Source organism: Mustela nivalis, assembly GCF_964662115.1.
Source record: "Mustela nivalis genome assembly, chromosome: 5".
NCBI lineage: Eukaryota > Metazoa > Chordata > Mammalia > Carnivora > Mustelidae > Mustela > Mustela nivalis.
In genome coordinates this window covers 114,223,852-114,251,137 of record NC_139024.1, presented here as the reverse complement: position 1 = coordinate 114,251,137, position 27,286 = coordinate 114,223,852, and positions in this window count along the sequence as shown.

Below are 27,286 nucleotides of genomic sequence, written 5' to 3'. Positions count from 1 at the left end.
AACTAATAACTACAATAATAAATCATATAACAGACATTATATTTTAGAAGTCTCATAATTTTATCAACAGCCTTATGATGTTGCTTAGTACATTTTCCTCTTTATAGGTGAGAAATTTGGATCCTAAAAAGATTAAACACTATAGCAAAGTGTTGGTAAATGTAGGGCTCAATTTTATGTTTTGTTAATTCTAGATAAGTACTTTCTCCTCAATCAAAATATAGCCCTCTAGCACCAAGAGATACCATTATCTATGAAGACAATCTTTTATCTTATCCAATTGTGTGTTATTAAGAAACCCAACACCCCCTAACCAATAATTTGAACTACATGGAATATGTTAGTGAAGATAAATTTAAAGATACAGGTCTTAACTTCAAAGAATTATCAAATAATACCTAAAGATAACACAAATAGCTATTTTTCATCTTTTAAATCTATTAACATAAAGTAAGTTAAATAGGAAAAATAAAATGGAGTGGGTAAGAGCATCCCCTTAGAACACACATTATAGGGGCACCTTGGTGGCTCAGTGGTGTTCAGAGGCCTTAAGCCTCTGTCTTTGGCTCAGGTCATGATATGGGATCAAGTTCCACATCAGGATCACTGCTCCGCAGGGAGCCTGCTTCCCCCTCTCTCTCTGGCTGCTTCTCTGCCTACTTGTGATCTCTGTCAAATAAATAAATAAATAAAATATTTTTTAAAAAAATAAATGAACATAGGCTTGCAAAAAAAAAAAAAAAAAGAACACACATTATACACAGTGACTTCATGTGTCACTGGTAACTTGCTCGAAAGGTCTAATCCCTTGCGTTGATAAATCTAGCTCTGCTCTTCCACTGCACTCCAGTATATTATTTTGATCTTATTGAAAGCTGAATATTAAATTTAAAAATTAACATTGTAACAACAATATTATTAGTAAAGGAAAACAAATGCTTGAAAGTAATAGATGAAGGGAACGAACAATTAGGTCTTTTATAACTGGTTTCTAAAGGTAAAGGACTTTTCCTCAATAATACTTTAGTATTTGTACCGAACCATTTGTCACTAAGAACATGGTATAAATGCTCTCAAAATTCTGTTTTCTTTCTTATTATTACTATGTTCAGTTAGCCAACATACAGTTCATCATTGGTTTTTGACGTAGTATTCAGTGATTCATGGGTTGTGTATAACACCCAGTGCTCATCAGAACACCTTGTCCTCCTTCATGCCCATCCCCTGGTCACCCCATCCATTCCCCCCTCCCCTCTGAAACCTCAGTTTGTTTCCCAGAGTTCATGGTCTCTCATGGTTGGCTCTCTCTGACTCTGCCCCTTCAGTTTTCCCTTCCATCCCCAACTGTCCTCCCTGTAAAACATCAAAATTCTGTTTTCGATCACAGAGATCCCAAAACCTTCACCAGAGGAATCACACCGTGTGACTGTAGTTACCTATCAAGCAAAGCTGGGTGGGCGGGAGGTGGGTGACAAGATTTCCAGCAGGAGGTGGGAGAGGCCCACAGACATTGATAAAGACTTAACCACTGTGTTGCCAGCAGAGCAAAGCCACCAGGGATGCTGCCCTAGAGGCTGTAGTGCTGTAAGCATGCTATGGACTTTCACTCTCTTAAAGATCAGTTAGGCTCCAGCAAATATATAGGAAATCAGGTCTGTGTTTTTATGTCTAACAATAATCATTTCCAATTTTTTTGAGTTTCTGCAGGGGAAGGGTATATTATGTGGCCTCAAAACGTTCTTGTTTTAATTTTGAGTGTGAATTTGTGGAAGAGTCATTTAACCTTTAGATTATTTTTTCTTTCTCCCTTTGTTTTTGCAAGACAGCATGGGAATGAAGGAGAGGTGAAAATTGATAGCACTTTTGATGATAGCCTTCAGGGAAGGCAGCCAAAATTTATGAGGGGAGATTTCTACATGAATAACTAATTTCCTAAGGTCTCAATTATTGTAATGTCCCCATGTCTGATACTAGTAACAGAAATGTATTATAAATGAAGAGATCTTTCAAGGGACTAATATTTCTACAGTTACAGAGTATAAATATTTTTAAATTCTTGAATGTTATTAATGCTAGAGGTGAAATATGTTTGAATGGCAGATTTTTGTGCATTTAAAGTTCAAACAAAAATTAATAAAACTTACATCTAATTTGAACATGTCCTTTAAAACATTCTTAAAGATATTCTTTTTTACCTTCTTTGAACACAAACCTAAGTAATGCTGTGAACTATGACTATTTATTCCTGAGTGGGAGAGAGAAATAGATTATTTTGACTCTGACTTTTTTTTAAAAAAGAGTAGCAGAGAGAAGGGAGTTGAGGGAAATTGGAAGGGGAGGTGAACCATGAGAGACTATGGACTGTGAAAAAAACAATCAGGGTTTTGAAGGGGTGGGGGGTGGGAGGTTGGGGGAACTAGGTGGTGGGTATTAGAGAGGGCACGAATTGCATGGAGCACTGGGTGAGGGGCAAAAACAATGAATACTGTTACGCTGAAAAAAATAAATTTCAAAATTTTTTTAAAATACTAATAAATAAATAAATAAATAAATAAAAGAAAAAAAAGGAGTAGCAGTGGGACGCCTGTGTGGCTTAGTTGTTAAGCATCTGCCTTTGGCTCAGGTCATGATCCCAAGGTCCTGGGATGGAGTCCTGCATTGGGCTCCTTGCTCTGTGGGGAACCTGCTTCTCTCTCTCTCTCTCTGCCTGCCACTCTTCCTGCTTGTTCTCTCTCTCTCTCTGTGTCAAATAAATAAATACAATCTTTTCTAAAAAAAAAAGAGTACAGATGTTTTAACATCTGATGTAGCTTTTTCTTAACATAAAATACTTCAGCAATTAAAGAAAAAGGAAATTTTCAGGCTAAGTCTATAGACAAAGATTTTTTATTCAGATCTGGCTCAGGCAGTTTCCTTTTACTTAGTGAGCTTCAGGAAAGCAGTTTGTGATTTTTCATGTTTTAACAGCAACTAACTTCATGCTTGTTAGCATGATGTTGCAAGCATTTTATTCTAATCCTTTACCAAAAGCATCTACTTGTTTACATTAAATCATTCATTTTTCATAGTGCACTTCCACAAAATACAAATTATAACTTCCACCAAGTAGTAAATGTTCTTTCCAGATCATGCTTTAACATATTTTTGGTACTTATAGACAATAAGAAATTGATCATAAAAACTATACAATGAAAGTAATTCTTAAGCTAGTTACTGCTGATATTTACAGTATCTTTCTATTTGTCATATTTTTGGAGTAGTGTTTTCTTTAAGTTTGCCACTCTTTGCTAGGAATTTTGAAATTAATATTCTAGCCTCCATTTGGAACTTAAGGTTAACTCATTGTTCTATCATTTCAGTATCACAGAAGTTTTCTAAAGATGAAGAGAAATTTTATTTTTTAAAAGATATATTCAATGTGAATGTCAATATCATATATATCTAATAAAATGAAAATAACTCAATCATAAATTTTCAAAATTTAACATTTGAAATAGAAACATTTAAATAGAAAGTTTCAATTTTTTTCAAAAATAAATGGATATTTATTAAATAATATTTTATCCACTCAACTGTATTTCACAATTTTGTCACTAACCTTTCAGATACTTTTTCCTGTTTGGTATAAACACATAATTCCCACTAGAACTAAAGGAAATTAGTAATGTCCATTGTACAACAAATAGGTCCAAATGTCTGATGACTACATGGAGGCAGACAGGAAATTCCAAAGAAAGATTTAAATGTAATCAGACCTTGATTAACATTAGGTTATTAATTTTTTGTCTTCTTTTCCAAGGTCTGAATTAAGGACTTTGTTTCAAAGGTTGAGGTAAAATTTTTTAATTCATTTTTTATTTCTTACAAACTTAAAGATGAAAATCAGAAACACTGAGAGGGTTAAGAACATGAGCTAACTACTTTGTTTTCCTAGTGCACATACAACCACCAGTTGGAAAGCAAAACAGAGGAACACCTGGGTAGCTCAGTCGATTAAATGACAGTCTTGATTTTGGCTCAGGCAATGGTCTCAGGGTCGTGAAATTGAGCATTGAGCCTCACATCAGGCTGCCTTCTTGGCAGGGAGTCTGCCTGAGATTCCCTCTCCCTCTGCCCCTCCCCCACACCCTGCCTTCTCACGCACTCTCTCTCCCCCATTCTCTAAAAAAAAAAAAAAAAAAAAGCAAATAGAAAATACGTTTAATCAGCTGAGTGTTTTACAAGAAGAGTATTGTTTTCAAAACAAAGGTCAGCTTTGAAACTTTCAATAGCTTCTAATTGCTCTTGGCATAAGGACCAAAATTCTAACCGAATAACCAAAAGCCTGTAAGGCTCTGTTCTGCTAACCTCAAACTCCCAATCTCCCTTGCATAGGAGCTTTCCCTGTGCAAGTTAAGGCACCTGCCTAAACTGGACTGCACTGGCCTTTTCACTGTCAAAGCTCAGTCCATTATCCTTTCCTCATTAAAGTCTTTCCTGCCGTAGACTGATGAGACCAAACTCCCCAGTATATACTCTTGTAACATCCTCTAACTCTCCCCTGAAGAGCACTTACTACAATTGCAATGTACATGATTTGTGTGGTCCTTTGATTGGTCTTAATCTCCCCAACCAGATTGCTAATTCCTTGGAGCAAGGACAGTCTCTGGCTTTGAGACTTATGATACCTAACACAATGTCTAGAACATAGTAAATACATATTTTTTAGACGAATCAATCAAATAGTGGTAAAATACAGATTTTATACTTAATTCTACCAGATTCTAGTTACATGAGTTTCAAATTTCTAATAAATTAAGCTGCATGGTCCTGTTTCATATAAGTGGGATGGTGAAACACAACGTACAGTGTTGTGTTAGGAAGCTGAAAGATATTTGTGTATATGGCATAGTTTGTGTCCACCTCAGTGACATGTATTTCTACTCCTTTCCCTTCTCTTTCTCTTTGAGGAGAAAAATGACTAGGAAAAGATCTTTTCAGAGTTGTTTTATTAAATAAAAGATCAGCCCTTAGTCTTCAAATCCAGACTATGTGACTTTTGGCAACTTAGTGCTTCTCCATGTTTCATCTTCATCCTTAAAATGGACCTGTTAGCAGTATAGAATTCATAAAGCTATTATGAAGATTGAATAAGTTCATATTTGTTCATATATACATGTTCATACATATATGTTCATATATGAACAAGGTCTGGCACATAAATATCATATGGATTCATTGTTATTTTTTTCTTTGCTCCTGACCTATAACTCTGCTTTATTTCCATCACATTGAATATGTCTCTGTACATTTGCCAGATTATAAAGTTAACATACTATTTGTTTAAAAAATGTATATTTTTAAAAATATATTCTATAATTTCAGATGGGAAAATTTAATATTTGATTTTTACAGTATTGGCATGTATGTGTGTCTATTTCTAGGAGGCTATAAACAAAAAGCATGAAATCTCTTTTTCCTTTACATGTATGCTCAAATAAATGGCTAATCCCTTTTTGTGAGCAAGAAAAAAAAAAAAAAGATCAGTCCTCAGTAATAGAATGTGCTAGTTTATGTGTAGTTCTGCCTTTCAGATCCCAAATTCTTAAACTTAATCAAATACTCAGTGGAAATTTTTCTATTATTCTTTTCTATTATTTTCTATTATTCTTTCTATTTTTCTATTATTCTTTGACAACTTCATTTTATTAATTTTTATTTTGAATTGTAATAATCAAGGTCATCAAAATTCAGGACAAAACTATCTAAAAATATATATACACTTCTTTCTCTCCATTATTCCAAAGTGGCCAGCTCCTCCACAACTTGTGTACACCCTCCTCTGTTCCATGTTAACAGAAGAAATCCAGGAAAAGCTCATGATTAGTCCAAGGCTGTGCTTCTCACTTCTGTCTAAACCCTACATCTTTTGAGGTTCTTGGGCTGATGTATTCTGTGTTTAGTTTACACTTACATGATACCAAATCACTACCTTATACTATAAATAGTTTTTTGTTTTTATTAGAACCAATTGTCTTACTTGTTAAAAAAAAAATGTGTGGAACTTACTTAACATCCTTTTGAAAAAAGTAACTAGGAAAAGATTTTCAAAGGTCACTGGAGAATATGCTGGATTAGTTAAATGTACCAGCCAGCCAGCCCACCAAAATATGTAGATATTAGTTGAAATAAGAGCCAATAATCAAAGGTAGGGTCAAATTCACCTGGTATGGCAACCTTTATGGCTTAGTTCTCTAGCCACATCCCTTTGCATCTGCAAGATTGAGAATAAAGCTTTCGTTTCTTGATCACTGAGTATATTTTGTAGCTGTCATTAAACACAGGTCCTCTCTATATTTCTCTGTAGCTATTCTTTTCCTAGGTCTTCATGAAAAAAGCTTTCTTAATTCTGACCATGTTCTGCATTTGGCCAATGGTAATACCAAACCTTCTATCTACTCAATTCAAACAGTCTTTCAGTGGGAAAGTATGATTAACCCTTTAATGTGCTCCATTTCTCCTCTCCGATATACACTGAGCAAAGGCAGCCCAAGACCACCTCCTTAGAATGCAGAGCTCTCTGCCATATCCTATTACAAACCCCTCTGTTGCAGTCAGACTGGGCTACTTATGTAATTCCAAGAATATTTTTGTTCACTCTGGTCCACTACATCAATTAGGATTACATTGGTTATACATAATAGAACCGCTAGAACAGGTAAAAGTTAAAACAAATATACCTGTATATATTATGACTATTTCTCCCCAAACCCAAAAGCAGAACTGTAACCAGGCCTCAAAAACAAATCTGAACCACTATTTGAAGACAATTTGTTCTCATTTTTCCTTTTTCTTTTTTACTTCTCTTTGATCCCTGATCCACATGGCAAAAAATAAAATAGCTCTTTATCGCCTCTACTGAGCGACAGATTTAGACTGACACTAGCATCTCATACTCTCAACTCGAGATTTCCAGAGAAGGGCCTCTGATTGGCCCAGTTTATGTGAAGTGCCAAAATCTGAGTCAATTAACTGTGAGCAAATGTCCGGAGTCAAACTATGCTGCCGGTGGTTCTCAGGGAAATTCATTGTAGCCGAGGGCCTGAAATTAAATGAGGATGGTTGTGAGTGAGGTATTCCTTATCACTTACCACCAAGCTAAATTCTACAAACTGATCAAGCTCTACCTCCTTTTGAAAAACCTTACCAGTTTGGTTCACAATGCCAGGCTCCCAAGACAATTCTCAGAGGAATACGGATGCAAGACCATTCCTGAGAAGTGTGGAGCCCTGGGAAAACCATATGGTGGGCTCCCTTTCTTCGGTTTCAACATTTTCCACTCCAAATACTAAGATGAAATAAATACGAAGGGCAAGTTCAAAAGGAAAGAACACTTGTAAAGGGCATCCCACATTTCTAAAATGATTACATATGACCAAAAACATATTTCAATTTGTTGCTCTGGTCCTAATGCCCATAATGTGTTCCCTTAAAGCATATAAGTGTTTATAAACATTGTATGTCAAATCAGTAAAAGACCATTGACACTTTCTTCTTCCCCCATATGATTTAAAGAACTAATAAAAGCCTATGACTCAGCCATATTCAAGTAAGGAATTTGAATCTTCTCTCATTCATATTATTCTATAACCATATCCTCCTCACAAATAAGCAAGAATATGACTGTTGATATCCCCAGGAATATAATAATAAATATGTAGCAAATGATTTTTTAACTTTGGCATCCTGTGCCTTATACACGTAAGAAGTTTTACCAATTTGCTTCCTCCCCAGAGCTTCTTGCAGCTCACTCGTTCCCTGTGGATGAAATTTTCTTTTCACAAGCATTCATACTAAAGAGAAGATTTGTAGAGAATTAACTTCCTAAGTCCTTCTCTCTCTATAAAGGCCCTTATTTTGTGCTCACCTTTGAATGCTAGTTTGGTTGGGTATGGAATTATAGTCTAAATTCCTTTTCTTTTAGAACTTTGACAATTAGAATCCATTGTCTCCTGTAGCTGTTAAGAAAGCTGACTTCAATCTGTTTTGTATCTTTTGAGTAATCCATCCCAGTTACTCTCGCTCCTCCTCTGATGTTGGTTCTAGTGTTTTCTGTTTACTCCACTCAGTGTTCTTTCCATTGTTGTTTCTGTTCATTTTTTTACTTTGTTTATTTTTCAGACTATACTATTGGCAGGACATTTGCCCCTCTTCATTTCTGGAAAATTTCAAGCTTTCGGTCTTCAGCTGGGGAATTCCATCTATCCTTTCTATCCTCTCCTTCTAGAGCAAAAATGGATGATTTCAGATTTAATTTCCACATGTCTTAATGTCTTTTAAACTTTTGAACCTTTATCTCTTTGTTCTATTCTTGAAGAATCCCTTGCCTCTATATTTTAGCTTATTAATCCAATCTTTAGTCACATTCATGCAGCTATTCATCCTATCTTGAGTTTTTGTGTCAACAATGATATTTTTATTTCCAACATGATTAATTCATGTCCATAACTTCTTTTTCTGTCTTATAGATGCTATATTTTCTCTTTTGTCTCTGAGAATAACCAATACTTTTTTTGGTGTTCTGATTTCTCTATTAACTCTTCTTTGAAGTATACATAAGTTCTTTGCTGATTGTTTTCTCTCTTTATTGTGTTTTAGGCTCTTAAAAGACTAGTAATATAATAGATTCTAGTAAAATAATTTTAACTTGAATCTAGCAAAGGTTATACATCTAACTTTACAGAAAATATAGGGGATAGAAGAACAAACAAAACACCATCCCAAAGGAAGCAATCAGTCAAATCCAGCAGGTAGAAATTCTACAGGCAGGGTACCTTTCTAGTCTGAGTCTGGCTGCTCCAAGATCTCCTGGACATGAACAGCCATTCTGGGTACTGCACTACCTTCCTCAAGTGTTGCTTCTGCCTGATGACAACCATTTCTGTGTCTGGCTCTTGGGGGGATATAAAAGGAATCCGCAGGAGTCAGACCACCTAGAATTTTCCACTGTGGTTCCCATTTAATTCCTTTGCCACTTCTTCCTGGGATACCCCATTTTCTGCTACCACTACATTTGTGGGTAGAGTGCCGTATCATTCCCCTTTTATCCCAATACTTCCCTGCAGGGGCTCCTGCATAGATTCTTGCCTACCATGTATTTTCTTAGTTGGATCCTGCCTGATTTCAGTTTCTCAGAGATTACTTGCAAGTTCTTATCCATCAATAATTTCTATTTTTACCTTCAAATGTAGCCATATCTTTTGTTTTTAACATATCATAGTTGTAGCAGAGGCTTTCAGAATCCACAGCTCTTTAACAATTTCTTCTCTATGACCATGGTGTTTTACTACAAGGACCTGGACTTGTCTCTGCTTCAGAGCCCTATCTGGCTGCTGAAGCTTGTTTGATCCATTAGCATGAGGAGCAGATCATAAACATTGGAGGGTAAATGCCTCCAGGAGTGGCCTTCAACCAGTAACAGAAGGGAACAGTGACCAATGCATCAGTTTCCTTGCCCCTTTGACAGGACAGCTCTGAAGTATGTTCTACATTGTCTGCCAGAGATCTCCATCATGATTGAACCCCAATATTCTACCATAATCACGTGCTAATTAACCTTACTCTACATAAGCTTCTTTCCCTTACCTATATAACTTCTTGATTCCCCTACCAGTGCTCTCTAGAATTATCCAAATAACATATTTATACTAAATCTCAGTCCCAGAGTGTGTTTCTGAGGAACACAAACAGACACAATGGTGAAAGAAAAGGAATACACATTCATGGAATCTATCACACAGGATGCTAGGTACTTTTTAGCCAAATTCTGATTACATTTGTTGAAACAATGACTCAATTTTAAACTTTTGTGGTTATCACTCCAGATTTTTATCAGGAAAATGTAAAACCCATTAGTATCAAAGAGGAAAGGGTTTAATAATGTGACTATGAGAAGGGCTGGGAGAGCAAAAGGAAATTGATAGAAGTCATGAAATCAAGACATGCCCAAACCATAAGTGCAGCCCATCACAGGGGTTCACCTGGAAGACATCATAAGCCTCACTTCATTGATTGTGCACCTGCTCACAGTTGCTGCTAAAAAATAATGGTTTCCATTGTGTATATATACCACATCTTCTTGATCCATTCCCTGATATGAGGAAGTGGTGATGCAACATGGGGGCTTAAGTGGGTACGAGAAGAATAAATGAAAGAAGATGGGATTGGGAGGGAGACAAACCATAAGTGACTCTTAATCTCACAAAACAAACTGAGGGTTGCTGGGAGGAGGGGGTTTGGGAGAAGGGGGTGGTATTATGGACATTGGGGAGGGTATGTGTTTTGGTGAGTGCTGTGAAGTGTGTAAACCTGGTGATTCACAGACCTGTACCCCTGGGGATAAAAATATATGTTTATAAAAAATAAAAAATTATATTAAAAAAATAATAATGGTTTCTCCTTCTCTTTTGGCTTTCAAACTGCGTCCTAGTACCACCCATTAACTGAATCTAACTGGGACATTTTGGGTAAGGAAATCTTGGAAATTGCCTCCCAGTCTTCTCCCATGTTCACAAGCCATGAGCCTGAGGATGAAGACCTGTTGATCTCACACTGGGAAACTGTGTGTTACTGGGAAACATTAAACTGGGAAACATTAAAATCCTAACAGCAATAAGTCATTTCCCCAGACTATCTATTTGCTGAAATTCCAAGCATCTCCAAGAAGAAAAAGCCTGCTCCAGAGTCTGTTCATAAACAAATCTATTAAATAAACATTAACGATAATTCCATTGGCTGACACATGAAATGTAACAATTCTAATTAGTGTCCAACGACTCAGACGGCAAAAGGTCTCATACGATCTAGGTACTTCTTAGCCATCCTATAGAAGGAACTTAAATTTCTCTTTAAAATATCATGTCATGGGGTGCCTGGATGACTCAGTCAGTTAAGCATCTGACTCTTGATTTCAGTTCAGGTCTTGATCTCTGGGTGGGGAGTTCAAGCCCCACATTATGTTCAATGCTGGGTGTAGCGTCTACTTAAAAAAAAGAAATTATTTAAGAAATAAATCTGGGCACCTGGGTGGCTCAGCAGGTTAAGCCCCTGCCTTGGGCTCAGGTCATGATTTCAGGGTCCTGGGATCGAGCCCCACATTGGGCTCTCTGCTTAGCAGGGAGCCTTCTTCCCTGACCCCGACCTCTCTCTGCCTGCCTCTCTGCCTACTTGTGATCTCTCCCTCTCTCTCTCTCTGTGTGTCAAATAAATAAATAAAATCTTAAAAAAAAAATTTTGTGTCAAAGACCTGGTAATCATTTTAAAGTCTTTGTAGAAAAATAACCATTGTCCTAATAACTGGTAACAAAGTTTTAATTACTGCATATAGAAAATGAAAGCAGCTTTATAGTCAATGCAATGATTTAGAAAGCTTCTATTGGTTAGAGAGAAATAAAGAGCAATGAAAAAGGATGGCATCAGTTCAAGGCTTCTCTTACCTTCATTAAAATTCACAATATCCAAATATCCAAATCTCCACTCAACCATGCCCATTATCTTTTAATTTCCAAAAACCACAAATCAAATTTTTGGCAATAAAAATGTTTAATTACTAGAAATTAGTTTCAGGGAAAATGTGGCAAGAAGAGAGTTCTTCCCCATATAACCTCAGAAATCTTGTAGCTCTATAACTGATCTCTCTTTGCATATGTACATACATTAATTACAATCCAATAGAAATGATAAATAGTTTGCAATTTTTAAATATGTAGAAGTATATAAACATTTTTTGTTTCACCATGTGATTATCATCAATAAACTTTTTTTTTTTTTTTTTTTTTTTTTTTAGAGAGGGAAAGAGAGGGGAGAGACAGAGAAAGAGGAAGAGGGGGAAATCTTAAGTAGGCTCCACACTGGGTGCTCATCTGACAACCCCAAGATCGTGATCTGAGCCAAAATCAAGAGTCAGACACTGAACTGACTGAGACACACAGGCGCCCCTATAAGCATTTTTTAAACTATCTTATGGAAAGTCTGTAGTCAGAAATAATAATTCCAGTTATACTAATTCTATGGGGAAAAATTTTTGTTAAAGAGCCCCACATCAGACTCTGCTCAGCAGTGAGTCTGCTTCTCCCTCTCCCTCTGTGCTCTCTCTCTCTCAAGTAAATAAATAAAAATTTAAAAATAAAAAGAAAGAAAGAAAATTTATTCAGTTTTGGAAATTTATTATAGTAAAAACTAGGAATTTCTTTTAAAATTACATAATTTTTACGATTTTTCTTTACTAAGAAGTTATAAAATTAAACTCTGCAAGGTATATTTCACATATTAGAATGTCTTTTAATAATTATGATTAACTATTTTCTAAAATTTATATTAAACCTTCACTAATAAAGGGAATTCAGATCCAAGTGGAGTGATTTATGTATATGGTCAATTTTTAAACAAAATTCATATAGTCAATTAGGGTTTTTTCTTTCAAAATACTTCAATCAGATTCTTGAGAAAAATATTTGAAGTTTCAAATTTTAATATCAAAAGTCAAAAAAAGTTAAGTTCTATTTTTCTATTAAAAATACAATTGGATTTTAGACAAATGTTGGGTTAAGGAAATAAACTATTAAAATTCAAAAAAAAAAAAAACAATTGGAAGGGGAGGTGAACCATGAGACACTGTGGACTCTGAAAAACAATCTGAGGGGTTTGAAGCGGCGGGGGGGTGAGAGGTTGGGGGAACCAGGTGGTGGGTATTGGAGAGGGCACGAATTGCATGGAGCACTGGGTGTGGTGCAAAAACAAGGAATGCTGTTATGCTGAAGATTTTTAAAAATAATAAATAAATAATAAAAATTTTAAAAAATACATATGTTCGTTTTTAACATCTTGTTTTAATCTAAAAGTGCTTATGCACATTCAATAAAAATAGCAAGATTTTGCATTTCAGAAGTTGTTATTTATATGTGTTTTGAAATGAGTGTTTTAACTCCATCAGGACTAGAGCCTCTTGAACAAAAACATTTTACTTTCATGTTACTAAAATCATTTTATTTGACATTAAAATCAGGAAAGCTTAAAAGCTATTTATAGAAAATTCACTAAATATCTGTATGACCTTGGAAAATTCACAAGGGAAAATCCTTCTGAGCACCACACTCTACAATATTTTTTGTATTTATTTATTCATTCTACATATTTTTTGTCAGAATGAGTACTGCAAGGAACAATGCCGAAAATAACAAAGCCAGGCTACACACTGCTCACAGAATGGCTCAAGAGAGAGTAAATAAACTAATCCTTTGCCTCAGTCACTTACAAAGGCACAGATTCACTTTTTGAACTCCTTTTAATTTTTACATCTTGGGACTAGCACATCATTCTATTTTAGGTGCATTTACGCACACATAAACTTTATTGAGAAGAATTTTTGCTTGACATAGAACAGATCTCCTTTTCATCAAGTTAGCAATTTCCTATAAGTTCTTTCACATTATTGAGGGAAAAATTAAGTGTATAAATTACTTGTACTGTTGTTTTTAAGTGATATTTGGCTGACCCCTGATTTTGGCATTCTTCACAACTTTCAACATTTATGTCAAAGTCCTTTATTTTCCTGTTCATGTGTGTGTGAATATAAAAAATTCTTTCCTTTTCTAAAACTACCTAACAACATAAAATAAAGGATGAAGATCATGATTTAGAAACATCTAAATCTGTGTTATGAAATAGTCATTGTTTATGCTGCTACAAAAAGAATTTTTATATTTTATAAAATATAAAAATTATATATGTTATATATAGTTTTTATATTTTTAATTTATTTAAAATATAATTGAAACTTGTGAATTAGCATTTCAAAAGTATTTTAATATAATATAATGAAAACTAGTTATGAAAATGTGCATTGCTTTGGACTTTCAGATTTTTAGTATACCACAATCATAGGCATATTAATCATAGGTATATTAATATGTACTGAGGACCTTTTGCCTTAAGATGGTTTTTGCCCTAAGATACCTATGTAATACAGATTGCCACATAAGGCCGCCCTCTCCCAAAAGTTTACAGTATAGTTGGGAGCAGAGAATGTATGAATATAAAAATTTGCATATACTAGTGAGGGAACCCCAATGGAAATTTGCATCACTTGGCCTCCAAGACCTTTTTCTACCTTTAAGATACAAAATGGCAAGAATTCATTCATTCATCCATATAAATAAATGTATGAGGACATGAATATAGTAGATGATTATGTGCTCAGCACTGTTTATAGCCATAACAGAGCAGACAAACATTATTATTGTCATGGCACTCACATTTGAAAGGAAGTCAAAGGCAAATCAATAATAAAACTGAATAATTAATCAGCTTTTCAGTGTTGGGGGAAAAATAAAAGTAGAAGATGAGAAGTAATTGTGCTGGCCTGGAACAGGGATGAAAGCAAGTTTCCATTTTAAAGAGAAAGCAGAAAGGTCAGGGAAGGCCTCACTGAGAAGGTGACATTTGGGCACATGCTTGAGACACGAGAGTGAACCCTGCAGATTGCTGGGCCATAGGAAATACCAAGTTCAAGTTCTTGAGGTGAATAAATACAGAAAAGCAAGAAAGCCATTACAGCTGGAAAGAAAAAATAGAGACAGAGAAAGAAAGAGAGATGAGTGATAGATATAATGTAGATGGGCCAAAACTTCTAACAAAGTTTTGCAGAATACTATAATGACCTTGACTTTCACTCTGAATGAAATAGGATGCTATTGGAGGATTTTGAGAAGGGTGACATGATCTGACGTAAGCCCTTAAAACTTAAGCACTGAGCACAAATTCCACAGAGAAAGAAAAGAATCGGTAAGACCCTTTTAAAAAGTTTTAAAATAATCAAAGCAAGAAATAATAGTACCTTGGACCAAGTGGTAGTGTTGGAGGAAATGAAGTGTGTTCAGATTCTGGATGTGTTTATTTTGAAGGTAGAGTCAATAGAACCTATTGACAGTATGGGTAGAGGATGGCGAAAAAAACAAGAGGTTAAAGATGACTATGGTTTTTGGACGGAGATGATACTGAAATGATAAAGATAAGAAAAAGTAGATTTAAAAAAAATTGAGGTTGATATTAGGCTCATGAAATTCAAAGATTACTAGTACATAGTAACATCAAGTAAGTATCTGGAGTTTAGCCAAGAAGTCCACACTGGAGATATAAATTTGGGAGATCTCAGAATATAGATACATTTAAATGTTGTTATTAGATGGATGACCAAGTTGGACTTAAGAACTGGAAATCTACTTGGAGGCTCTGTAAGGCATAGCTTTCTCCTTCCCTGCCTCATATGGATCTCGGTGACCAAATACTTTAAATATGTAATATGTAACATCCAGTGGAAAAAAAGCGTAACATAGCTCCTCCTGGCTCAGTTAGAAGGTCAGTTCCTTGGAAAGAACTGCCCCCAAAGGTGAACAAACTCAAACTGGAGCCTCAAATGTGGTAATACACAAGATGTTCTCAAAACAAGGCTAATCACCAAATAGGGAGCTTGACTAATTGGTTGAGGATGTTTTCTGCTCTGGTCATCCCTTGGCTGACAGAACAAAGAAAGACCATGAAAGAAGCTCAATGGCTAGAACACAAGAAGATGAGAGTGCCTCCATTTCTGTGGGTCCCTAGACAATTCCTTTCACCTCACCATATTTGATTTTACCATAAATATCGTTAAGACTCAGCATACTTCCTAAGATGTTTTCCAGAAAATATTACCAGCAGAATTATGAAGGTTAAAGAAGAGGAAAACAAGCTCCTATATTGAAACATTTTCTTCTGCAACAACTATTAATTTATTTCTTCCTAATTTCTCTTCAGTCAGCACACAAAATCACATAGGGACATTTTCACAGGAATGGTAGTTTTTATGAAATAAAGAACACTGACGGTCAAAACTCAGGGCACTTCCATGACAAAGGGCAGCCTAAGGTTGAATCCATTCAATCGCTTCCTTCTTACTATTGACCCTGCAGCTGGGAATTTAGTGAGCTCTCCAGAGCAGAGATGTAGCCAGGTTGGAAACTAGCCTTGGTTTAAATCAGTGGGTGTTGGAATATTTAGAAATAATATGAAGGATGGACAGAAAAAAAAATAATGTTCCAAAATTTTAGACAATTTAGAATTAGAGCATGAAAGATTGATATTATAATTAATTAAGGAAGGTCTGCCATTGCTACTAGTCTGAGAATCCCTTGTGGGTGAATACCAGATCTATCTTGTCCCCCCAGCTTTCTTCAGTTTGAGCACAGTGTGATCTAATACCACTCCAGCTGGGAGAGCGGTCAGGAGAGCAGAATCCAGTAGGCCGGAATTGGGCCAGAGGCAAACCAAGGTCCTATGAGAGAACCAAAGAAGAGAGACATGACCATGAAACTGAGAGGTGTCAGGAACAGACGGTTCTCATTTTGAGTCCAGGACAGAGGAAGAATGAGTGGCCACAGCAGAAATTTGAGGCACAGAATGGGCAGCCAATGTACCAGAAGAGATGCTAAGACTAGAGACAGCGGCAAATCCAGATCTGAGTACTTCATCTCAGAAATCTAAGGAAAAAGTGCTTTCATCAGGGCTATAATTTTTACAGCACAAGCCTAGATTTTCAGTCTAAGTCTTCCTGCTTCTAACAGGCCTGACCTATTTTTAGTTTAGGGCAATTTCAGTTAAACCAAAAAGATTAAGAAGCAGTAGCAGCAGCAGCAGCTGAAGAACTTACTATAGCTGGACAGGGTGTGATCAGCCAGAACAAAGCAAAACTACAGTCACCAATGAGAGGCACCAACACCAATAGAATCCTTGATCAAAGGATAGCTTGGCAGGCCCCAAACCCTTGTTGGAAGACAATGATACCACCAACCTTGCATGCAGTGACCTCTCCTGAACTTTTCCTTGTGCTGCCTAATAGTTGTAATTTGCAGTTTTTAAAAGTAGCAAGAGTTTTGTGGTAAAGTTATGAGCTGTTGCTACATATTAGCAAAACCCTTTTTTAAAAACTTGGAGAACATAGTGTCTTAATTTTTTTAATGTTTACTCTAAATATATTTGTATATTTTGTATTTCAGCTAAAATTTTTATTCTCTGAATTTATGAAAATCTAAATTCTTTTGGTGTTTCTTTTAGTTAAAAAGTAAATTTACACATCCTGTACTATATTAAGGAAGTAGGGAGTGTGTCTTCTTGGTTCCACTCTAAGTCTCTTGACCTTTCTCTTTGAAATAAATAAGTGCTATTAATAATTCAGTCCCCCAAATCAAAAGAAAAACATAAAATTAAGCCCCTTTTCAATGAATTTAGATGATATAACCAGGCCACGCTTTGGCTATGACTAGTTCCATGACTAAAATCACTTGAGGACTGCTTGTTTCTTGTCATCATTTGGTCTTAAGAGGGATCGTGGGTGTCTTCTACTGAAGACAGGAGATCAATGGCCAAAAGCCAATGGAGACAAACAGATGTTGCGGTTACCAAGTTGGAAAAGAAGTACACGAATTTCATTCCAAAAGCTTCTTGCCAGAAGTGCTATAAAGAGAAAATCCATTCTTGATCCTCTACCTCCTGTTTGACGGAAAATATTCAGATGCATTTGTCTGAATTCATCAAAAAACCTTGGCAAGTTGGTGTTTCCAATGCATATGAGCCAAAAAGAGTAAGTATACAGCTCTAATGTATAGTAATCCGCAGCAACCTCAATATGCACATTCTTAGAAATCGTGTGTAAAAAATTGAGCAAATCCTACATATAAACAAAACCTTACCTTCCACTAAAATACAGGGGCATTAACAAGAAGCAGTGAGTATGTTTGTTGCTGAGAAAACGCATTTCAGGAAATGTCAGGTATGTGCTATTCTCAGAAACCCAGAATATCAAGGAACAAATATTGTTTCATTACAAGAAAAAGGGAAGGCGACAAATTTACTGTGTTTCTGTACAAATTACTGAACCAAAGACCCCTGATATGAGGAAGTGGTGATGCAACATGGGGGGTTAAGGGGGTAGGAGAAGAATAAATGAAACAAGATGGGATTGGGAGGGAGACAAACCATAAGTGACTCTTAATCTCACAAAACAAACTGAGGGTTGCTGGGGGGAGGGGGGTTGGGAGAAGGGGGGTGGGGTTATGGATATTGGGGAGGGTATGTGCTATGGTGAGTGCTGTGAAGTGTGTAAACCTGGCGATTCACAGACCTGTACCCCTGGGGATAAAAATATATTATATGTTTATAAAAATTAAAAAATTAAAAAATAAATAAATAAATAGAAAATGTGGCATTTTATTTCAAACACTATGCAACTAGAACCTATCCCTTTGCCACGGACTTCACTTGAAGAAGTCTGTGGTGTGGAAATGTAGGATGGAGAAGCTTAAGCCTGGAATATTGGTACTAACGAGTCAAAATCAAAGAAGAGGGAGTTTTCTACTTTGAAGAAAGTACCTTAAGGCCAGGAATATGTGGGGAAAAAAAAAAAATCAAGTAAGAATGGATGGTGATAACCAGGCAAGCCAGAACTCCTGACCACTGCCCACAGTGCAGATTTCCCTGGTATAAACAGTCCTGCAGAATGCAAAGTTGTAGGGACTGGTGTATATATAAATGTGTGGTAGGAAAATTAGTAAGAGAACCCCCATCCAAAAGTAACCCATACCCTTTTCAACTCTCCTTTCCTAGAGTGTGAGCAGAACTTGTGAATATGATATGATCCCTGTAATTGTGCTAACATGATACAAAGGAGATTTTCCTGTGAGCATGACCTACTTGCATAATCCTTTCAAAAGCAGAGTTTTCTCTGTCTTGTGGCAGAAGGGAAAGTCAGAGACTGAAAGCACTATTGTTGACTTGAAGATGGAGGAGGCCTCATCACAAAACCTTAGAGATGCCTCCAAGAGCTGAAAGTCTTCCCTGGTCGACAGCTAGAAGACAATGAAGTTCAGTCCTACGCCCACAAGGAAATGAATTCTGCCTGCAAACAATGAACTTGGAAGAGAATCGCAAGCACCAGGTGGAAACTGTGGCCCTGGACAACACTTCAGTTTCAGCCCAATAAGACTCTGAACAGAAAATCCAGAAGACCAGACTTCCACATAATTGTGACATACTAAATGGCTTGTTTTAAGCCATTAAATTTGTCATAATCCCTTACACAGCAATAGAAAATTCTTCTAAACCCATCATTGTACTTGCTGAATCAGTTGTGACTAATCTGAGACGTCAACTAACATAGCAGGTATAAACTAAGAGAGTCCTCCAACTCTGAGATTTTGTAATTTTAATAACAACGTTCTCCAATAATGTATTGTGTTAGTCACTTGTTTAAAAATAACCTCTTGAATTGAACTGAGAACATACTTCTTTCATATCTGTGGGGTGTTTCTGCCTAGAAACTGTTAAAAATAAAATCCAGAAAGGATATTTCAGGATTTTTTTAATAAAAAGAATTTCTTTGTATTACTGCACCATAGGGGGTTTGTGTTAAATTTCAGCAAATTTACAGCATTTTATGGGAAATATTTTTACTTTGGTGATCTGAACCTGTATGAAATTTGTAAGTTGTTCAAATTACATGCTCATTTAATTTCACTTTAGACTGTTTTCCAACATGAGAATTTGATCCAACATCCATAATTTCAAAGGATATAAATCTGGTGACCTCAAAATGGTAAGTCAACGAGACCAAGTTATAGAACCCAAGAGCAGTGAAACAGACATGTTTCCATTTAGTCTATTCTTTATTCTGGAATAAAAAATACCCCAATGCCTCCCCCAGCTTATGTCTGTTTTAAATAACTAGTACATACAGTAAACCACCACACATGGTAGGAAAAACCACATTATTTAAAAACACATTTAATGATACTGTCAGGGTATGTTTAATTAAAACATATGAGTCACAATCCTCAAATGAGATAACACCTCTTCTGGGTGAAACATCTCTCAAAATATTTAAAAGAGGCTTTCATGCAAAACCTCTAAACAGAGGGAAAAAATTCTGTCTTTCCCTTACGAAATGAGCCTATATAGTGCTTAGAAAAAAGAGAGAGAGAGAGAAAGAAAAAAACTTGAACATAATGGTTTTTAGTCTTAGTTTGCATTGTAGTAGTATATCACAAATAGTGATTCTGAAGGTGAGAAACAAAGTCTGGCTTTCCAAAAATATAGCTAGAAGCATGGCACAACACTTCTGAATAGTGATAGTTCTTCGCTACTGAAAAAAACAATCCTAACCAGTTATGTTTAAATGAAATGCCTATGACACAGAACAAATATAAAAATGTTTGAATAAAATCAGATATGTTAAAAACTTAAGAAAATCTTTGCCAATATTATGGCAAGGCAAGCGTATCCAAGTAAATGAGCTAACATATTTAGCAGACTTAGAACAATGCTGAATTGTTTTGTGTCCATCGTCGTCATCAGCATCATCATCATCTTTAGCTATACTTTCCTCTTGGACATCTTTTGACTTCCATCTCTTTGTTAATCTACAACAGTTGTTTCAGGTGCACTTTTAAGTATCAGACTTTTTTTTTCTGGTAATATGATTGAAGGATTAAAAGATTCCAAACAATTCCTAAACGAATCGGAAATAGCCACGGTACAATTACTGGGGCTTATGGTGTCCAGAAAAACATTCGTGGTAGTGCTTGTTCACCTGTCACCATGTATTGCCATGTCTGCTCAGATCTGTTCACTTCTGACCAGAGAGGCAACATTTGGTCCTCTTCAGCGTGCATGCAAAGCCTCATTGGCAGTCAATGGGCCTTATGTTAGTCCTCTTCCAACTTGCCCCTTGGTATCCCTCTGCGTGAATCTCTCAGTTTATCATTTCAGCCCAGACTTCACAGGATGATTACTCTGTGGGGAATAAAGATACATCGCTTCCATTTACCATCATTTGATGAACCCCCAGGGAAAGGATCCAGTATGCACGGGGCACTGATTTTAGAACATGATTGCTTAATAAGCTTTTGTTCAACCAGTCTATTGAATGAGCTGAAGAGTACAGATAGGAAACATTCTTATTTTTCACATATCTGTCTCCAAACATATCTGTCATATTTTTCTTCCCCTATCCCTTGACCATTTCTTTGGGAGATTCCACAGCTTTCTGGTTACTTTCAGGCATTAGAACAATCTTCTTTGCCACCTCCTTTCCAGTTTAAGTCATTTCTCATCAAATTTTTAAGTTTCTCTCCATCCTCACTTAAACATGATTCCCTTCCACTTAGAGTTCAGCTTGCCCCGTGAGACAGCTCTAAAGGGCTCTGTTCTCACTTCCTTCTACAAAACCCTCTCTGGTTCCAGGAAGCAGACCCCCACCCCCACCCCATCCCCCCACCCCATTCATGGAGTCTGTCACTCCCACTGCAGTGCTCTCCTTACTTGAGTTTCAGTAGCTGCCACAGGCAGCCTCTCATACTAGAGATTTTTCCAGGTAAAAAGCAGAAGCATGCCCAGTGCCTGCCGAAACCAACAGATCAACACTACCAAAAAACTTGCCAATCCTCTCCATTCTGATGGCCTACTCAGGTCAGTCAGCAACCAGCTGGGGCAAAACAGCAGTTTCCTCTCTCCACCAGTAACTCCCTTGAAGGCAGCCACTCCATTTAGCACAAGAGGAAAACAGCTGCATCCAACTATGGCCAACAATCCTTTTCAAATTATCTTCCTCCTCAGTCAGATCCCTCAACTCCAAATTTATCACCTCATGTAACAGGGGCTAAGGGTCCATGATATGATCATTTTTAATTTCCCTTTCAGCAAGTCCTATGCATATATATCAGTACTGGTTTTCAGGACAAGAGAGCATTTAAAAATCATTGTTCTCAGCCTCAAAACCCCTGCTGAAACTGTGACAACAAGAGGTCAACAAGAGGACAATATTTTATGTTCTAGAATGAGAAAAGAATAAACATATAGTTTCTGTGAGTTCACCTAACAATCAGTTTAGGCTGTATTAAGAATATATATAAATACATATATAGCAACCAGATACAGATCAGTAGCTCCAAAAACCAAGAGAAGATATTTCCCAGGTAATAGGAGAAATAGAGAAAGAAACCTTTAAAATAAAGTTGGATCCTTCATGACTCACTTAGGTTTAGTATTTTCCCCTGCCTCCTCCTCCTGTTCTTTCAATTTATATGGTGGTTTTAAACATGTCCACAAATTCTTTTAAACTCATCTCTTCGAGAGGCAGAGCTTAACTCTCCTCTCTTGAAGTGTAGACTCAATTTAGTGATTAACTTCTAAGAACTAGAATGTGACAGAATTGATGGTTCAATTCATCAAGAATCCTCCTTGTTCTTTCTCTCAGATCACCCTCTCTGGTGGAACCCAGGTATCATATATTAAAGATAGCCAAGAACCCTATAAAGAGGTCCCCACAGCAAGAAACTGAGGTCCCCTACAAAAAGCCATGTGAATCAAACATCTAACAGTAGCTCATCCAGCTCCAGTCAAACCTTTGGATGACTGCAGCCCTGGCTACAGCTTGGGAGATTCACGAGAAATGTTATGCCAGAACCTCAGCTAAACTGCTGTCAAATCCCTGACTTACAAAAACTGTGACTAATAAATGCTTGTGGTTTTAAGTCATGAAGTTTGGGGGTAATTTGTTATGTAGAAAGAGATAACTAATACAATATAGTACCTAAAAACATTCAGATTTAAAATAACCTATCTTTTTTCCTGAGTTATAGATGCCGTATATATCCAAAAGATACCAATAACCCAAGGCATACTTTAATCATTTTTCAATATATATATGTATCAAATCATCACATTGTATACCTTAAACTTACACAATGTTATATATCAATCATGTCTCAATAAAACTGAAAAAATACCTTGGTCCCAAACAAGATGCTGTGATAACTTCTTTATAATTAATTTAATTATTCATCTGAACATGATTACTAATGTACAGACAGATCAGCTGATAACTTCCCCTACTACTGCTGAACAGTGTAATTCTAGCACGAGTTATTTAGAAGGACATACACAAACTGACATAAGGTGAATCTGTTTATTAGAAAGTCATACCAAATGACCACTAGTGGCTATAGAAGAGAAGACCCCAAAGTAGAAAATTATTCCTGTGTCATTGATATTTGCAATCCAAATATTACAACTTATTCCTATTTGTTTGAGATTTGTTCAGTACTGTCTATGGCCATACAACTATGAATGCATCTAATTTCTTCTGATCTTGGAAGCTAAGCAGGGTTGGGCCTGATTAGTACTTGGATGGGAGATTTATTTAGTACTAAAAAAAAAAAAAAAAAAAAAAAACCTCAAGTAGGAACGGTCCTTTACATTGTTTTGGATACATTATGGTTTTCAGTATGAATGAAGTGTGTGAGATTAGGGTATAGGCCACTTAGGAGGGAAACAGGAAATGATAAACAAAGCTGAGAGTACTAAGGAAAACCTCACAGGCTTTCCAGTCCTTCTGAGGGTGGTCCTGTGCCCTTCAGGCTCTTGAATTAGATGACATCAGCTTCCAGAAGGCAGAGGCCCAAGTGTGTGTCTGTTATGAAGAGTACCTAACACAATCCAGTCAGCAGAATGCTAAGCCACAACAAAATCATCAGGCACCAGATAAAGTCAGACATCTCTCCTAATAAGCAGCTATTAGACTTGGATCTGTCAACAGCATCACACATAACTTCCTGGACATTTTTATTAGGGTCACCTAGAAACGACATCATCAACAAACAGCAAGACAAAAAATTCACCCAACAAATAAAACCAGACTCCTGGAGTATTGCCGGTCCTGAAACAAAACTCATAGCCACTTGGCTGAGCTGTGTTAGGATATATGTGATCAAGAGATGATGGCTGAACTCCACAGCAATTGAGAGGAAAACCGAAGAGATATGACCACAAATAGGACAATTAGAAAGGGCCACAGCGATGAGCTGAAGCAAAAGGCATCTATTCCCTATTGGAATCAAAAGCAAAAGCAAAAAAAGGCTATGCTGGGGATCAAAGGGCAGTGTTGGCAATAATCAGAAGAGACTGTGGACTTGTGGTTGCACTCTCACTCAAATGTAGAAAAATCTAACCAAAAAATATAATAAACATTTATCATGTACATATACACACAGATAATCAACCATACAGGCTATGCCCTGCTCCTATCAACAACCTGCCCAAAATACACACACACAATCTACTACCACCTTTGAGCCCACTTCTGGAACAATTTTTCCATTTTCCACTAAGACCCTATGGAATTAAAGGGAGATCATTTTCTATGCATGTCAAACTAAAATGTTATATCAGATGATTGCTAAAGCCTTCATGGCTCTGAATCTTTGACATAAAGAACATTTGAGACCACATGAAAACAAAATCTCATCATAAACCAAATTAAAAGAAAACAAAAACCTTAATTTAGATTCCAGTGAAACTATGTTCAATGGGAAAACACAAAATGGTTAGAAATATAAGGCATATATTACTTTGACACTCCAGATTTTTTTAACCACAGATTGAAACTAGACATTATTTTACAGTAGGAAAAGCCATTAAAGTTGATTTTTGTCAACTTTATGTTTAGGTCACAGATGTTAGCGTGACACTCAATACTTCTAGTTTATGGGGAAAAATCAGAACAGAATGTTCACAACTCAACTGATCTATAACCTGCCTGTAACATTACTTCATTTGACTGTTTTAAATTTAAAATGTGGCTTTGACAATTAAAAGGATTCCACAATAGATTCTAGCTTACTAGCTTGATGGGGGAGCTATAAAATGGAGGCCAGCTTTTATTTAATTATTAAATTATTTATTGCTTATGAACCCAAATTATATTCCCAATTTGCCATTATTCTCCATGTATATTCCATATATTTTTTAAAAGTTTAGAGATAGGTAGACCGGATATGCATAGTCATTTGTATTGTATTTCATAAACACACTGTTAAATTTTTTTTAAGATTTCATTTATTTATTTGACAGAGAAAGAGAGATCACAAGTAGGCAGAGAGAGAGGGAAAAGCAGGCTCCAGGGGGAAAGCAGGCTCCCCGCCCCGAGCACAAGCCCAATGCAGGACTCCATCCCAGAACCCTAAGATCATGACCTGAGCTGAAGGCAGAGGCTTTAACCCACTGAGCCACCCAGGGGCCCCTAAAAGCATCTTTTTTTACACCCTTTTGTGATGAGCATCTCAGAAAAGGGACAGCCAAGATTCAGTCTGGTTAGGTAAGTGCCTAAGGCCATGCACAGGGTAAGTGGTAAAATTAGGGTTTGGACAAAGGTCCAAAACTCCTTTTAGGCCCCAGGAAAATCAGAATCAGAAAACAGTAAGTCATGGTGAATGTCTTCTGTCCCAGTGTGAAAATACTAAGTAAAACATGAATAAATGAGATAGGTCCAAATATGATGAACCAATTGGAGGCCTACAGATTATTTAGGTTCACCTGTGATCATCAGAATATAATGTATCTTTCCCAAGAGGAATTTTATTCTTTTGCCTTTCAAAATCATTGTAATAAAGCTAGAAAGACTAGATATCTCACAATAATCAAGAACTTGAGTTGGAAAAACTCCTTCAAGATTTTCTATTTCAGGGAAATACAAATAAAAACCACAGTGAGATACCACCTGATGCCAGTTAGAATGGCTAAAATTAACAAGACAGGAAACAACAAATGCTGGCGAGGATGTGGAGAAAGGGGAACCCTCTTACACTGTTGGTGGGAATGCAAGTTGGTGCAGCCACTTTGGAAAACACCAACTTTAACCCAAAGGTTAAAAATAGAGCTACTCTATGACCCAGCAATTGCTCTACTGGCTATTTATCCCAAAGATACAGATGTGGTGAAAGGAAGGAGCACCTGTACCCATAGGTACCCCAGTGTTCATAGCAGCAGTGGCCACAATAGCCAAACTGTGGAAGGACCGAAGATGTCCTTCAACAGATGAATGGGTAAAGAAGATGTGGTTCATATATACAATGGAATATTACTCAGCCATCAGAAAGGATGAATACCTACCATTTACACTGACATGGATGAAACTGGAGGGAATTACGCTAAGTGAAACAAGTCAATTAGAGAACGACATGGTTTCTTTCACTCATATGTGGAATATAAGAAATAGCACAGAGGGATCATGGGGAAGTTAGGGGAAAACTGAATGAGAAGAAATTAGAGAGGGAGACAAACCATGACAAACCATGAGAGACTCTTGACTCTGGGAAACAAACTGAAGGTTGCTGTAGGGAAGGTGAGGGGGGATGGGGTAACTGAGTGATGGGCATTAGGGAGGGCATGTGATGCCATGAGCACTGGTTGTCATACTCAACTAATTAATCAGCAAATGCTACATCAAAAACTAATGATGTTATTACTACATGTTGACTAACAGAATTAAAATTTCTAAAAAGAGATTTTCTGTTTCAAATATCTTTATAGTTGAGGAAACTCAGACTCAAACATCTGTCCATCTAACATCTATTATATGTTGAACTGAGATACCTGAACTTGGGTTCCTAAGACTTTTCTCCAGTGTTCTTTATTTAAAAAAAAAAAACACTTTTTCATTGTGGAATATACTGTACATAAGCATACACACCCACCCACATATACACACACACTCGCACATATACACATACACTGTACACACACACAGACACATACACATATACACAACATATATCCATTTTAAACAATATTTAAAAAAATAAATGTCTATGTTCTTCCACCATCATGCTTTAAAAATAGAATATCACCAGGGTGCCTGGGTGGCTCAGTCGGGTAAGCATTCGACTCTTGATTTCAGCTCAGCTCATGATCTCATGGTCATGGGATTGAGCCCAATGTTGAGCTCCATGCTCAGCACAGAATCTGCTTGTTCCTCTCCTCTGCTCCTCCTCCTTATCTCTCTCTCTGTCTAAAATGAATGAATGAATGAATGAATGAATAATTTCACCAGTGTAGATTTGAAGCTTCCTATCTCTAATATGATAGGATACCCCTCTCTCCATCTTAGGTAACTACTATCCCAGATTTTTAACTTTCCTTTGCTTGAAAAAAAATTTACAACACAAAGACACAGACTCACCCATGCTTACTATTATTTAGCTTTACTCATTTTGTGACTTATGTAAATGGAGTCATTTTGAATGTCATATTTTTGCTTGGCACTGTATGATTTTCATATTCATACATATTGATGTGTGTAATTACAGTTATTTCTTTTTCACTGCTGCAGAACATTCCACTGTAAGCACATAGCACAATTTGCTTCTCACCTCTTCTACTGATGGTC